The sequence below is a fragment of the Leopardus geoffroyi genome, chromosome A1 (assembly GCF_018350155.1).
Source record: "Leopardus geoffroyi isolate Oge1 chromosome A1, O.geoffroyi_Oge1_pat1.0, whole genome shotgun sequence".
NCBI lineage: Eukaryota > Metazoa > Chordata > Mammalia > Carnivora > Felidae > Leopardus > Leopardus geoffroyi.
In genome coordinates, this window is record NC_059326.1 from 129,601,098 (window position 1) to 129,615,521 (window position 14,424).

The window sequence follows — 14,424 nt, forward strand, 5'->3', positions numbered from 1 at the left end:
TAAATAGGTATTAAGCTTCAGAACAAGTGTGCTCAATCTGTTGACTTATTCCCTTTGAAAAGGAACGTACAATGAAACAAGTCATAAAATAAAAATCCAACATTTTGGAGCAAGAAAATAAAAAAGATCTTTAAAATAACAAAAAAGAGGGGTGCCTGGGTGGCTCAGTTGGTTAAGCGTCCGACTTTGGCTCAGGTCATGATCTCATGGTTCGTGGTTTGGAGCCCCGCATCAGGCTCTGTGCTAACAGCTTGGAGCCTGGAGCCTGCTTTGGATTCTGTATCTCGCTCTCTCTCTCTCTCTCTCTCTGCCTCTTCCCTGATCACACTCCATCTCTGTTTCTCTTTCAAAAATAAACAAACATTAAAAACAAAAACAACCGAAGGAACCACTTAAAGCCAAAAGCAAATGGATCTAGAACTACTGGACCAGAATAAAATCAAAACATCAAGGTGTTTTCCAAACTAAAAGTAAAATGTTTTTTTAGGTAGGTTCATTCCCTGGGAGAGAGGCAAATAACTATGCACACAAAGTCAAATGATTAATTTGTTATCAGAGACAAGCTGTGAGTCTAGTTTTATTGTTTGTCTTTTCCACATTTGGATGTGTTGTGCTCCTCTTCCATGATGGCTTTTCCGTTCAGCCCTTGCCATAGACATGTTTATTTGGAGATGTATTTGCCCTTTGCTCACAGTGGATTTGGTGGCAGTGGATCACAGGTGGTGCCGCAGAGTATCTGTGTTCCAAGGAAATGGTTCTGACTCGAGGCCAAAGCAGTTCTCAGAAACCATTTAAAGACCTTATGTGGAGACGAGGCCAGACTCATCAAGCAGACATCAGTGGACTCTGATAACAAGAAACAAAGGAACTAGACGAGTCTCACACCTACCTGGAGAGCAAAGATCAGGACCTGCTGTGAGTACAAGTGACAGGAACAGACAAGAACCAAAAAGGAAACAAAACAAGTATTCAAAGCTCCAGACAATATATCAAGAACCATGCTATCCAGAACAGAACCGGTACATATGAGGAGGTCCATAGATAAATGCAGCGATTAATGACTGAGTAAATAAATGAAAGAAGGGATCATGGGAAAGCAAGCAATAGGACAGATAGAGGTGTGGGTGGGGAAGGTGGTCCTTGATAACACATGAAAGTGGCAAGGAGCCTCCTTTAAGATTGGAGGGGTGATCAAGTGTGGCTAGCCAGGGAAATGCCAGTGTGAGTACACAACGCATTGTGCTCGCTTCAGTAGGGAGTAAGAGGGAAAGAACCAAATTGTCATTTAGAACCTACCTCTCCTAAACCTAAACAGCTTCTTCCCTTTGCCAAGTGCCCTTTTCTTCACAGGTCTCTAAGCAGCCCTTTGCAACACCAGCTCCCCAGGTTCCAGCTAGGTCTCATGGGAACGGCGCGATGCTGCTCCACTGTTGGTTATTCTCCAGGGCGAAATTCTCTGGGGTCTACCTTGTTCCATTCCATTCTTGGCCTTGTTTAGGACAAAGGAGGGAGATAAGGAAAAGGAGGAAAAAGGATAGTAATTTTTTTTTTTACAGATTTAAGTTGAGCTTTATTGAGAGGAAGAAACCAAGACTGTGTATAAATGAAAGAATGCTGTTCCTTCATATCTCAGTCTTTGTCAATATTCCTTATCCAGGATTTCCTAAGAATGGGGCCAGGGGATCGATGGTGTTGCAAGATCTCTCCTTAGGACTGAGCCCCTCATTTCCCCAGCTGCTTCAGCCGCTGACAACTTTTGATAGAAATTGCCTTTGGCCACAGGGCCATGCCTCCTCCCAGAGAGGGGCCCACAGCCAGTGACTGGATGATACGGAGATACAAAGATCATCTCAGTCTCCGAGTGCCACGTAGGATCAGCAGAGCTGCAGGGTGCAGTGCAAATCCGCTACCACTCCTGACTTGCTCACTTCCCTGCAAGAAGCACACAAAATTGTCTGCCTCCGAACCTGTTTCCAGAGAGCCCAATCTAAGACATGGCATACCATGTTTAGAGACACGGTCATAGAAATTCCAATATGAGAGAAAATAGACCTGCCGTCTATGCTACTTCGACCAACCATTGACCCGATAGCCATGATGTCTGGGGATGGTTAGACTAAAGGAAGCCTTCTAAGCAGCAGAATTACATTTGGAAAAAAACAGAGCTCCCTTCCCCATGAGAAAGATAACAAAAGAAAGGAAGCTATCACAACAAGGACACAACTGCTACCTAGCAATAGTTTACGATTTCTCACATGGCTATGTAATTGGGATGTTCTCTCATTAAATATACAATAACATATAATCCCTTACTGAATCCAAACAATTTCAGTAATGTTATAACCCTCAAAAACTCAGCATGAGTAGTTTATGTAAAGCAGCAGATAGATGGACTTAACGACTGGCTTGGGATTTGGTAAAACTGCGTGGTGGTATTTGGATGATTGTGTCCAGGAATAATTGTTTCATTCATATTGAATACCAGGAAGGCCTTAGGAATTAAATAATTTATACTGAATTAAGTTAAATAATCTAGCCAACAAACCTAATGAATCATGAACTGCATTCTGATTGGTGGAGAAGAGACATTAGCCCCCAGAGAGTAGCTGTTTTCTCTACATAACCATCCAGGCATGCTACAGATAAATTTGCAAGTTGGCCAATATAGTTGCAAAAGATGAACCGACTGTACGAGATAGATACTGAATTCCCCAGAGTCTGAGCTGACCAGTGCTGACTTGGTGGTGAATACTAAAAAATTATTACAGAAACAATTTAAAGTTATGAACTCAATTTTATCAAATTTGTGAAATCAATTCAAGTTATGCAACTGGAGAAATTAACCGTGCTGTTCATTGTAAGACTGTTAATTACTCTTAGGGAGAAGTGTGCCTTTAAAGAGACATACTTAAAGCAGAAATGTTAGATTGGCTTCTGTCAAAATATTGAGCATCCATAATGGTAAGGAATAGTCCAGGATGACAGTGGGACAATTTCTATGAAATATATATAAAATTACCTTTTATTTGCTGTAGCCATTTCGAATAGTCAACACTGAATATTATTTATCTCTGAAGATCTTGAAGAATATCACATAAAAGCTAAAGAATGAATGAAGAAGATAACTAGATGTTTGACATGTTTTCAATAAACACAGGTAATTTAAGAACTTACATGAGCTCTGCATGATGCCTGGGTGGGAATGTCATTATGTTTTAAGCTGGACCTTACAGACTGTGTCCCCCTGAAGCTTTCGATTTCTCCAGGGAGGCTGTTTTCTTTTAGGAAAATAGCCACAGTATCAAAAGTCTTGCTGGGTCTGTAGCTAAGAGGCCCAGGAGGATGCTTTCCTTGGCAGCCGTCACCAGGACCCATAGAGAAGAGCTGTCTTTTCTGTTGCATTCTTTTTTTCCCAAGAGAGTTGAAATCATGATTAAAAACACCAAACATAAGATTTGCTAATTACCAAGTTTATTAAAGGAATACATAACTTGAACAAAATTTTAAGACATCTGAAGGCCTACCTGTCTTTCTCTTCAAGTGACTAGAAGTCACTACGTTTTCTAATGCAGGGTAGAACATAACTTTGCAAGTTTTTTAGCTGTATAATTTTTTCCCAAGCATTCTCACAGACTATATATACTTTAGGTTTATAGGTCATCTCTTTTTACCTGTTGGTTGCTTTTCTTTCCTTTCTTTAATAGAAGGCTTTATTTACCTCCCTGCCATATATCCATAGGAAGGGTCTAATCACCTTTCTGGATGTCTGGCCCAAAGGCCCTGCTGTCTCATTTTTAAGAGTGTCTACATCTAGGGGCGCCTGGGTGGCTCACTTGGTTAAGCGTCCAACTTCAGCTCAGGTCATGATCTCACGGTTTGTGGGTTCGAGCCCCACATCAGGCTCTGTGCTGACAGCTCAGAACCTGAAGCCTGCTTTGGATTCTGTGTCTCCCTCTCTCTCTGTCCCTCCCCTGCTCATGCCCTGTCTCTCTCTGTCTCTCAAAAATAAATAAATGTAAAAAAAATTTTTTTTTAAAAAGAATGTCTACAATCTGGATTTTCAGCACACATTCTTCTCATCTCATAGAGTGGATGTGCTTATTACAAGTTGGGTGTGACAGATAGATTTCCACGGGGGAATAAAACTGAGGATGTTTCTGAAAATCACACTTAAGAAATCAGAAAATGGGGGCACCTAGGTGGCTCATTGGGTTAAGCGTCCAATTCTTGGTTTTGGGTCAGGTCATGATCTCACGTTTCGTGAGTTCCAGGCCCACTGCAGACTCCACACATGAGTGCGGAGCCTGCTGGGGGTTCTTTCTCTCTGTCCCTCCCCTACTCATGATCTCTTTCTCTCCCATAATAAATAAACTTAAAAAGATCAGACAAACATTTAACATTATTTACTTAGAAATGCATTTTAATAAGTATTGGTAACATCACACACTAAGATATCTCACAGTGCAGAACCAGAAACTGTTGTAACAGTGTTAGGAGGGCAGAGAGAGAGATAGAGAGAGAGAGACAAACTTCATCTGACAGGAAGGCAACAAGAAAAAAATGTTTAGTAATAGTTGCTTTGAACAGCTTTCTCCCTGGTTTTTCATCCACACATGCTGGCATCTTTTTAGACAATGTTAGAAGGGGTGATGACCTTGTCATTTGATACTAGTAATGGTAGTGCTGTGGTTACTGCAATCAAAAAGCAATGTCTTCGTTCATTTGGACCCCCCACCACTCACTGGTTATGTGACTTTGGGCAAGTTTTCTCAAGGCATTTCATTGACCTGTCTTCATGACACCCAACGCGATGTGACTTGACTTATTTACTTACTGCTTTGCTTTGTTATCTCTCTCGACTCAAATATTTCCTTGATGGCAGAAATTGTGTCCTTTCTGTCTCTCCCAAACACCTACAATGCACATAGGAGCCACGAAAATATTTCATGAAGGAATGAAGAAGTTAATAAATTTCCTTAAGTCCCAGCGTCTTCATCTGTGAAAGGAAAGTAATACTACCTGCCACCTTAGAAGGATAAGTTAGCATGCATAAATGAGATAACATACAGAGCAAAGCACAGTACCTGAGTATTATTAAGCAAATGTACAACAGTTTCTTTCCTATCTTCCTCCCCATTGCAAACCAGGTTAGCCTCGGGGTACGTTTACAGTGGTGATCCTCAACCATAATATGTCCTTCTTATAATAAATATTTTATAAAGTCCTTTGTACTATCCTAAAGTGTAAGTCACAGATACATAACCTACTTGTCAACATAATTTCAAAAAATCTTGTTACATAAAGACGAAATTTTAAAGTGATGTGTGAAAAAGAAAACTCATGTGTTTTAACATTTAAATGTTCAGATTTGACTATACTAAAAGACCAAAAAGTCAAAAATTTCCAATATTCTCCTTGGAGTGAGTACCATATCCAAGGATAACTGCTGGTTTGTACTTTGCTGATGAGAAGTCATTAAAATAAAAGCTAAACAAGGTGGAAGAAAGGACATGAGAACCAGAAAATTACATCAGAAAAAAATAAGATGCCCTGGGAAGGTGTCCCCCTTTACAGCTGGGCAAGTTATTATGAAGCCCAGGGACCAGCAGAAGAGCCCCTGAGTTTTCACATGCTGCCTGGCAAGTCTACAAAATTATCTTCTGTCAAACCTAATACTGCAAAATGCACTTGTGTACTCACCAATGCACAAAATGTTGGAGACACAAAGAAACCTACAGATCATTGGCTTCAACCTCTTTGTTTTATGAGTGAGGAGACGGAGTCCAGTGAGCATTAGTGAGAAGCCTTTTTGCCTGTTCACCAGATCATCTTAGTATAATGAATGATGAATCCACTTGAATTATGGATACTGTATGTCTTGCGTCAAGCTGCTATAACAGAATGCCACAGATCACGTGGCTTATAAACAACATCTGGAGGCTTGAAGTCTGAGATTATGATGTCAGCATGACCAGGTTCTATGGAGGGCCCTCTTGTAATTGCATCCTCCAACGGTGGAAGGGGTGTCTTTTGTAGAGGCGCTAATCCCGTTCATGAGGGTCCTGCCTTGTGACCTATGACCAGTGGTTAGCAGCTGGAACCTGAAGAATATTGAAAGTTTGATCACCTCTTTTTTCATGTCATGCAACAAACTGGAAAGTTCGCTGACCACACTCTTCTGTTTGTCCTCGTGGAAGATGCTAAAGAAAACTACCTTGTCTTTGGTCTTCAGTTAAACTGGGTGTTTTTCCTGTGATTTGTGGCAGATGGATCTCTTTTTTCCAAGTCTGGTGTCAATTTTTAAAATTACTGTGTGCTAATTAATGTGCTAAACTCTCTCCTAAAACATCACGTCAGTTAATATGCCCTGCTTGCATCTGGGGCTTCCCCAGTATTGTGGTACCAGCGTCAGTGTGAGGTCAAACAGAACTGAGCTTGAATTACAGCTTCTCCGTTTATTACTTGGATGACTGTGGGAAAATATTTATCTCCATAAGCCTCAGTTCTTTCATCTTAAATGGGAGTTGTAACTTCTACTTACTAGGTTATCAGAAAGATTTAAGTGAATTATGCATACTAAATACATGTTTACAAACATTTAAGGCTCTTCAAGCCCTTATCAACTAAAACTTTTTAAGGGTTTATTGTTGGTTATATAGATGTCTGAGTTTGGGAGCAAAGGGGTAGGTTCGTGTAATGTGGTCATTTAGTGGTATTCCCCCTTCCTAACATCACTTGGTTTCCCTTTTGTAGAATTGCTTCTTTGGTATTCCATGGGGCATTGGTGGGTTGGTAAATCCAGGTACCCATTTCCCACTTAGAATCTAGAATCTAAGGAGGCCAGATCCTGCCTCTCCCTGGCCCAGGCAGTCAGAGCCCGGGCTGGTGACTTTTAACATGGCCCAGCAGATATTCTCCTGGAGAAGTTGAATTTTGAGCATGGGCCAAAGAAATGGTTGAACTTACCTATTTCTTGTGGTAACAAAATTCTTCCTGCTGCAGCTAAAACTAAGGGCCTCCCCTTTATCTCCCAGGAAAAGGTATTGAACCCACACCATCAAAAACAAACAAATAAAAAATGTGTTTCTGATTGGCTCAATTTCAGGGGCCTGAGGAAGACCTGAAAGCAGTCACCAGCTGTTGTTAGCCAGGTGTGTGTCCTTTTGCTTCCAGTCAATTCTATGTATCTGCAGTCAGAACCAGATACAGGTGTGGGAAGCCTGTCTCATGATTCCAAGCCTCTGAGTCCGGCCAATTGCCATGGACCAGGTTGTAAGGGTTTCCACCACTGTGGTGCCAAGATGACCTTTAAAGAACAAAAAAAGATACCGGTCATGGAAGTCAACGGACCAAGAGCCACACTCGACCATTTTACCTCTGGTCAGTTCTCCTTATTGCTCTTGTTTCTTTACAATGACACACATGGTGTGGAGTACATGGAGTAGAATGGGAACCCGGACTAAAGAGAAAAGTAGAGTAAGAAGTTCAGAATGTTTCCCTCTGTCAGCCAGTGTGTGGGTACAGCTTGTTCATTTCAGCTTGTTTATTTTTCTATCATGTCCATGGGTATTTGGGGAATGCCTTCTATAGGAACATGGTCAAATAAAGCATATAGTTAACCAAAATGACTGTAGTTCAATACACCCACAAATCTATATGGCAGAAATACTCAAAAATCCTCCCATCTTTGAAAAAATTGTTCTTACAAAGTCTCCTGAAGAACAAAGTAAGTTTTCTGTACTTTTAGTGTGTTCTCCATGAGTCTCTACAGGGACCTCAGGAAGCCAGGGATGGATGTCTTTAAAATGTCATTAATATCTAGTGCTTGGGATGAGTAAGCAGTGGGTTCAACAATCATTTGAGGGACTGTGTATTCTAAATGTTAATATTACTTGGGAAGATTACTTTGTGTAGGTCATAGAAAAGGGAACAAATCATAGTTTGCCTTTTGGAGAAAGGAGGATTAAAGAAGATATGTCTCGTATATCTGTAATTAATGGGGTTTACAAATGACTCAATCTGCTTCCCACCTGAGTCCAGGGCTTGGGGAGTGAAGTGATAAATGGCCAAAGAGATGATTTTAGCCGAAGGTAACTGTGCAGCACAACACAGAGGCCTATTATTACCTTTTTTTTTTTTGTAATCTGCAAAGAATTTAGCATGTATCTGGCTTTCGGTATGATTTCTTGGTGGATAGAAGAAGGAGGCCCTGAGCAATGAGCATATCCATTACTTTCTTATCATTAAAACTCTAGGCATCATTCCCTGGTGATGAAGTGCCTCTGCCATGATTAAGACTCTAGAATTATTAAACCACCCTGAGTCTCAAAGATGATTTAGAAATGTGCTTATGGAGAATTGTCCTAATCAGGTACTTCACAGAGGAAGAGCCATCCAGCCATGTACACATGTACCCATCCTTGACCTCTTTGGAACAAAGATCATTTGCTCAGTAAATAAATGCTTTCACTCTCTTGCCAATTTGCTTTTCAAAATGCTTTCCTTATATTTTTAACTTAGTTCTCACTTTACATGAATGACATACACACACACACCCTCACACATACACAACCCACCCCACCCAAAAACACAGCGTAAAGACATGCATGATTCTGTAAGACACTCAATGTGATCACTCTACCTCTATATATATCTCCATTTCAAAAAACATGTTGACAATATTTCTTCTGGAGTCTTCCTTTTTATGCGTCATCTACGCACTTCCTACTCTCACTGCTCCCTTCCTCCCCACTTACCAGGTGCCTTTTCCTTTTTTTTTTTTTTTTTTCAATATATGAAGTTTATCGTCAAATTACTTTCCACACAACACCCAGTGCTCATCCCAAAAGGTGCCCTCCTCAGTACCCATCACCCACCCTCCCCTCCCTCCCACCCCCCATCAACCCTCAGTTTGTTCTCAGTTTTTAAGAGTCTCTTATGCTTTGGCTCTCTCCCACTCTAACCTCTTTTTTTTTTTTTCCTTCCCCTCCCCCATGGGTTTCTGTTAAGTTTCTCAGGATCCACAGAAGAGTGAAACCATATGGTATCTGTCTTTCTCTGTATGGCTTACTTCACTTAGCATAACACTCTCCAGTTCCATCCATGTTGCTACAAAGGGCCATATTTCATTCTTTCTCATTGCCACATAGTACTCCATTGTGTATATAAACCACAATTTCTTTATCCATTCATCAGTTGATGGACATTTAGGCTCTTTCCATAATTTGGCTATTGTTGAGAGTGCTGTTATAAACATTGGGGTACAAGAGAGTGCTGTTATAAACATTGGGGTACAAGTGCCCCTATGCATCAGTACTCCTGTATCCCTTGGGTAAATTCCTAGCAGTGCTATTGCTGGGTCATAGGGTAAGTCTATTTTTAATTTTTTGAGGAACCTCCAACCAGGTGCCTTTTCCATCTCCCAACTCACCCATCATAGCTATAGAAATACACCACAATTTTGCTTGGAACAGCTTCCACTTTGGTGTTGTTATAACTACAAAACTTTTGGGCCTTAATTTCATTTCTTGCATAACTCCCTTCAAGGTAGCTAATAAGTCTGTGTATGTGTTCATTTTTCATACATATACACCATTGAATCAATCCCAAACTCATCCCAGGAGTCTAAATCTGTTCCAGAATGCTCAAACAAAGGTAGCTGACAGTCTTTCAATTTCACCATCTTGCAGCCATCTCTCCTGGCACCTCCTGGCCTGCTCTAGCTCCCAGTTGTTGTCCTACGCACCTTGTGCCTAATTTCCCCCCTGCGATTTCCCTGCATGGCAACCGTGGAGATTGCCTTTGCTTCTGTTTTATGTTGGTGTTCTGGTTTTTAGATCCCATCTCTTCTGTCTTGGTCACTCCCTCATTTTAGTGTTATGTCGTGTTGAATGACTTCCTAGAAATTTGATACATAAGAGGAAAATTAAGGCCATACAAAAAATTCTTCCTTCATCCTTGATCAGTGATTCATCTGTGTAAATAATTTTGGGTTTGAAATCATTTCCCTCCAAATTTTGAAGGTATTTTTAATTTTCTGTTAGTTTCTAGTGTAACTATTAAGAATTCTGATGCCAAGGGGCGCCTGCGTGGCACAGTCGGTTAAGTGTCCGACTTCAGCCAGGTCACGATCTCGCGGTCCGTGAGTTCGAGCCCCGCGTCAGGCTCTGGGCTGATGGCTCAGAGCCTGGAGCCTGTTTCTGATTCTGTGTCTCCCTCTCTCTCTGCCCCTCCCCTGTTCATGCTCTGTCTCTCTCTGTCCCAAAAATAAATAAACGTTGAAAAAAAAATTTTTTTTAAAGAATTCTGATGCCAATCTGATTATGTTTTTTCACCCCTCCTTCCACTCATCTGCCCCCTGGTAACCACCTGTTTGTCCTCTGTGTTTTAAGAGTCTGTGGGGTTTTTTGTCTGTTTCTTTTTTTCTTCATTAATTTGTCTTGTTTCTTAAATTTCACATATGAATGGAATCATATCTATTTGTCTTTCCCTGCCTAACAATTCATTTAGCATTATACCATCTTGATTCATCCATGTTGTTGCAAATGGCAAGATCTCATCCTTTTTATGGCTAAGTAATACTCCATATATTATATGAAATTATATACATATTATATATAACATATATAATGGATATTTTTATTTTAATGTAGTCCCAATGATTTAATTTAATTTATTTACACACACACACACACACACACACACACACACACCCCACATCTACTTTATCCTTTCATCTATTAGTGGACTCTTAGGTTGCTTCCAAATCTTGGCTACTGTAAATAACTGCAGTATACATAAGAGTGCATATATCTTTTCATATTACTATTTTCATTTTCTTTGGGTAAATACCCAATAATGTAATAACTGGATCATATGGTATTTCTCATTTTAATTTTTTGGGAACCCCCCCTACTATTTCCACAGTGGCTGCACCAGTTTGCATTCTCACCAACAGTGCACGAGCACTCCTCTTTCTTCCATATCCTTGACAATATTTCTTATTTCCTGTGTTTTTTATTTTAGCCATTCTGATATGTGTGAGATGATATCTCATTGTGATTTTGATTTTCATTTCCCTGATGATGAGTGATGTTGAACATCTTTTCATGTATCTGTTAGCCACCTGGATGTCTTCTTTGGAGAAATTTCTGTTCATGTCTTGTGCCCATTTTTTAATTGGATTATTTTGGGGGGGTTGGTGTTAGTTATATAAGTTCTTTCTATATTTTGGATACTCACCCTTAATTGGATATGTCGCTTGTCAACACCTTCTCCCTTTTTGTTTTGTTCATGATTTTCCCATTGTGCAAAAGCTTTTTATTTTGGTGTAGTCCCAGTAGTTTAATTTTGCTTCTGTTTCCTTTGCCTGAAAAGACCTATAGAGAAAATGTTTCTATGGCTGATGTCAAAGATATTGCTGCCTATTTTTTCTTCTAGGAGTTTTACGGTTTCAGGTCTCACATTTAGGTCTTTAATTAATTTTGAGTGTAATTTTGTGTATGATTTTAAAAAGTGGTCCACTTTTTCTTTTGCATGTATCTGTCCAGTTTCCCAACATCATTTATTATAGAGACCATCTTATCCCCGTTGTATATTCTTGCTTCCTTTGTTGTAGATTACTTGACAAATAAATATGGATTTATTTCTGGGCTCCCTATTCTGTTCCAGTGATCTTTGTGTCTGTTTTTGTATCAGTACTTTACTGTTTTGATTGCTACAGCTTTGTAGCATGTCTTGAAATCTGGGATTGTGATACTTTCATCTTTGTCCTTTTCTTAAGATTGCTTTGACTTCTGATTCTTTGGTAGATAAATTGTTTTCTATTCCTTAAAAAGCTTTTGTCTGTTCTCTTTTTCTCACTGTTCTGAAAAATTTCAAGAATATTTTGGGTCTTGACCTGGGCACTGGATGTGCTCTTGTGATCTGAAAAATTACCTCCTTCAATTCTTGGAAACATTAAACATAATTTACCTCATATTGTATTTGTTCTTTCTTTCAGGAATTTCTGTTATTAGCATTCATGCATCCTGAAATGATCCTAGTTCTCTTGTAATTTCTCTCTGGTCTTTCTTACGTATTTTTAATACTTCTGGGAGGTTTACTCAATTTTGTTTGTTTATTTATTTATTTTGAGAGAGACAGTGCAAGTGGGGGAAGGGCAGAGAGAGAGAGAGAGAGAGAGAGAGAGAGAGAATCCTAAGCAGGGTCCATGCTCCCAGTGCAGAGCCCGATGAGGGGCTGAAACCCACAAAGCCACAAGATCATGACCTGAGCCAAAACCAAGAGTTGGACACCTAACCGACTGAGCCACCCAGTTTTATCTGTTAGCTTACCATTGAGTTTTTGTATGTGGTATTATATTTTTTTTTATAAAACTTTTTTTGTTTTCTGATTTTTTTCTTTTTTATACCGTGTTATTCTTGTTTCATAAATGCAGTATCTTCTTTTTATTACCTAAAAGATACTAAGTCTTTTTTCAGGTTTTCAGAACTATGTATGGTCTGTTTCCTACACATTGCTCTTCTCCCATGGTTTTGGCCTCTACCTTTTACCCTACAGGCAGTCCTCTAATGCCTTCTGTTCCTCCTGTCATCTTACAGTCATAGTGGGGCACTGTGAACTGCTTGGAGGCGTAGGACATATAGGCGGGCCTGTCAGTGGGATGTATTATCATGTCTGGGCCCATATGGCTCTGCGTCTTTGGGGGACCCCCATGTCATTCTCTTTAGGGGCCTGGGTTTCACATTTTCCAGAGAACAACCTCTGGAGTAAAAATTCTGTTTTCTCAGTTTCAAACGCAAACCTCTATAAAGGTGTCTAGCTTAGGGGGTGCCGGGGTGGCTCAGTCCATTAAGCGTCCGGCTTCAGCTCAGGTCGTGATCTCACAGTTTGTGGGTTCCAGCCTCACGTTGGGCTCACTGTTGTCAGCGCATAGCTGGCTTTGGATCCTTTGTCCCCCTCTCTCTGCCCCTCCCCACCTTGTGCTCTCTTTCTTTCAAAAATAAAAAACTAAACATTAAAAAAAGTGTCTACATAGCAGATATACAAACCAAAAATGTTAGATCCAGTCTTTTTCTTCACCCCCTTGGTGCAGTTTTGAAGTCAATTCCATCAGGTCCCGATGGGTAGGAGCCGGGACCTAGGAGCGCCTCCAGACCCTGGAAGTGGAGAGATATCTTCCCAAGAAGCAGGAATGTGGAATGGATTATTTTCTCCTTTTGGGTCAAGTTCTGTATTATCAGAAATAGAGACTCACAGTGGCTCCAGTGCTTTATCATATTCTATAATATTCTATAAAAATTCTATTCTATAGAATGTCGCATGTATTACTTATTTTACAAACATGATCTCACCCTGTGCCATTCTCTCCACTTATTAATTTTTAGCGACCTCTTCCCCTTTTGGTCTTTATTGTAAAAGTCATTTTCTACTTGTCTTCTTCTTCCATCTCTTGAGTTCGTAATTACTATTTGAAAAACTCTCTGGCTTCTTGGAGGCGAACACCATAATGAAAGAGTTGTAACTAGTAAATCGTAGGTCCCAATGACACAGAGTCTGGGTGACCTAAAAAGCTGATCCATTGAACAGGTGCATTCAGCTCTGCATCCAGAAGATTCCAACAGCTTCAAGATTTCTGGAGCTGATCTTACTTTTCGTTCAGTGTGAAAACTTGGATAAAGGATTTCCTGAGTGAGACAGCAAGCCCCTGAAATCCTTTACCGTGAATTGGACTAATATTGTTTTGAGAGAAACGGCCCAGCAAGATGACACCCAACTTCAGCCTCCATATAATAAACCAAAGAGCTGTCATTATTCTAAATACTTTCAATGCTAAGTAAAATCTGAGGATTTCTTAATCAAGATCACCATTATTTTTAAAATGTCATATCTCTTTATCACTGGGAAATTAACTTGAACTTAAAATCATATGCCTGGGTACAAAGTTTGTACACACTTAATGGGTGTGCTTAAATGTCATAATTATATTGTCTTACCTGCCTGAATTATCTAGCTAATGACCTTACCAATCCACTGATAAGGACTTTGCCTGAAGTCCCCAGTGTCTCTCTTCGCTAGGCCTACTCTGGTTTCTCTAATCTAAAGAAGTTCAAATGAAATTGTTTTTTCAACAATATGTCTCACACAGTTGAGTCATTCATCAAATGTTTATTGAGTGCCTCCATGCACCTAGCACGGTGGGAGATACTAGGGATACAGGGGTGAGCCAAAATCTGCTGCCTTCGTGAACCTCACAGTCTTAGGAAAGGCAGGCATTAAATAGGCACAAAACTAACGGTGTCATGACACAAAGTATATAATTGTTTGAAGCTACATCAGAAGGGAAGCTGAGCTAGGTTAGGAGAAGTTCACAAAGCAAAATGGGGGATAGGATATCATCTACAGGAGTTGTAGGTGGTCACT

At 40.1% G+C, this 14,424-nt stretch overlaps 1 long non-coding RNA gene across 1 annotated transcript; it reads right to left on the bottom strand.

Moving 5' to 3' along the window:
- Positions 1–541: 541 nt before the first annotated feature.
- Positions 542–5,898, bottom strand: LOC123602170. Its single transcript, XR_006714414.1, has 5 exons — positions 5,701–5,898; positions 4,835–4,913; positions 3,020–3,101; positions 1,297–1,489; positions 542–846 (listed from the first exon to the last, which is right to left on the bottom strand). It is a non-coding gene; the product is annotated as an uncharacterized LOC123602170 (long non-coding RNA).
- Positions 5,899–14,424: the final 8,526 nt, after the last annotated feature.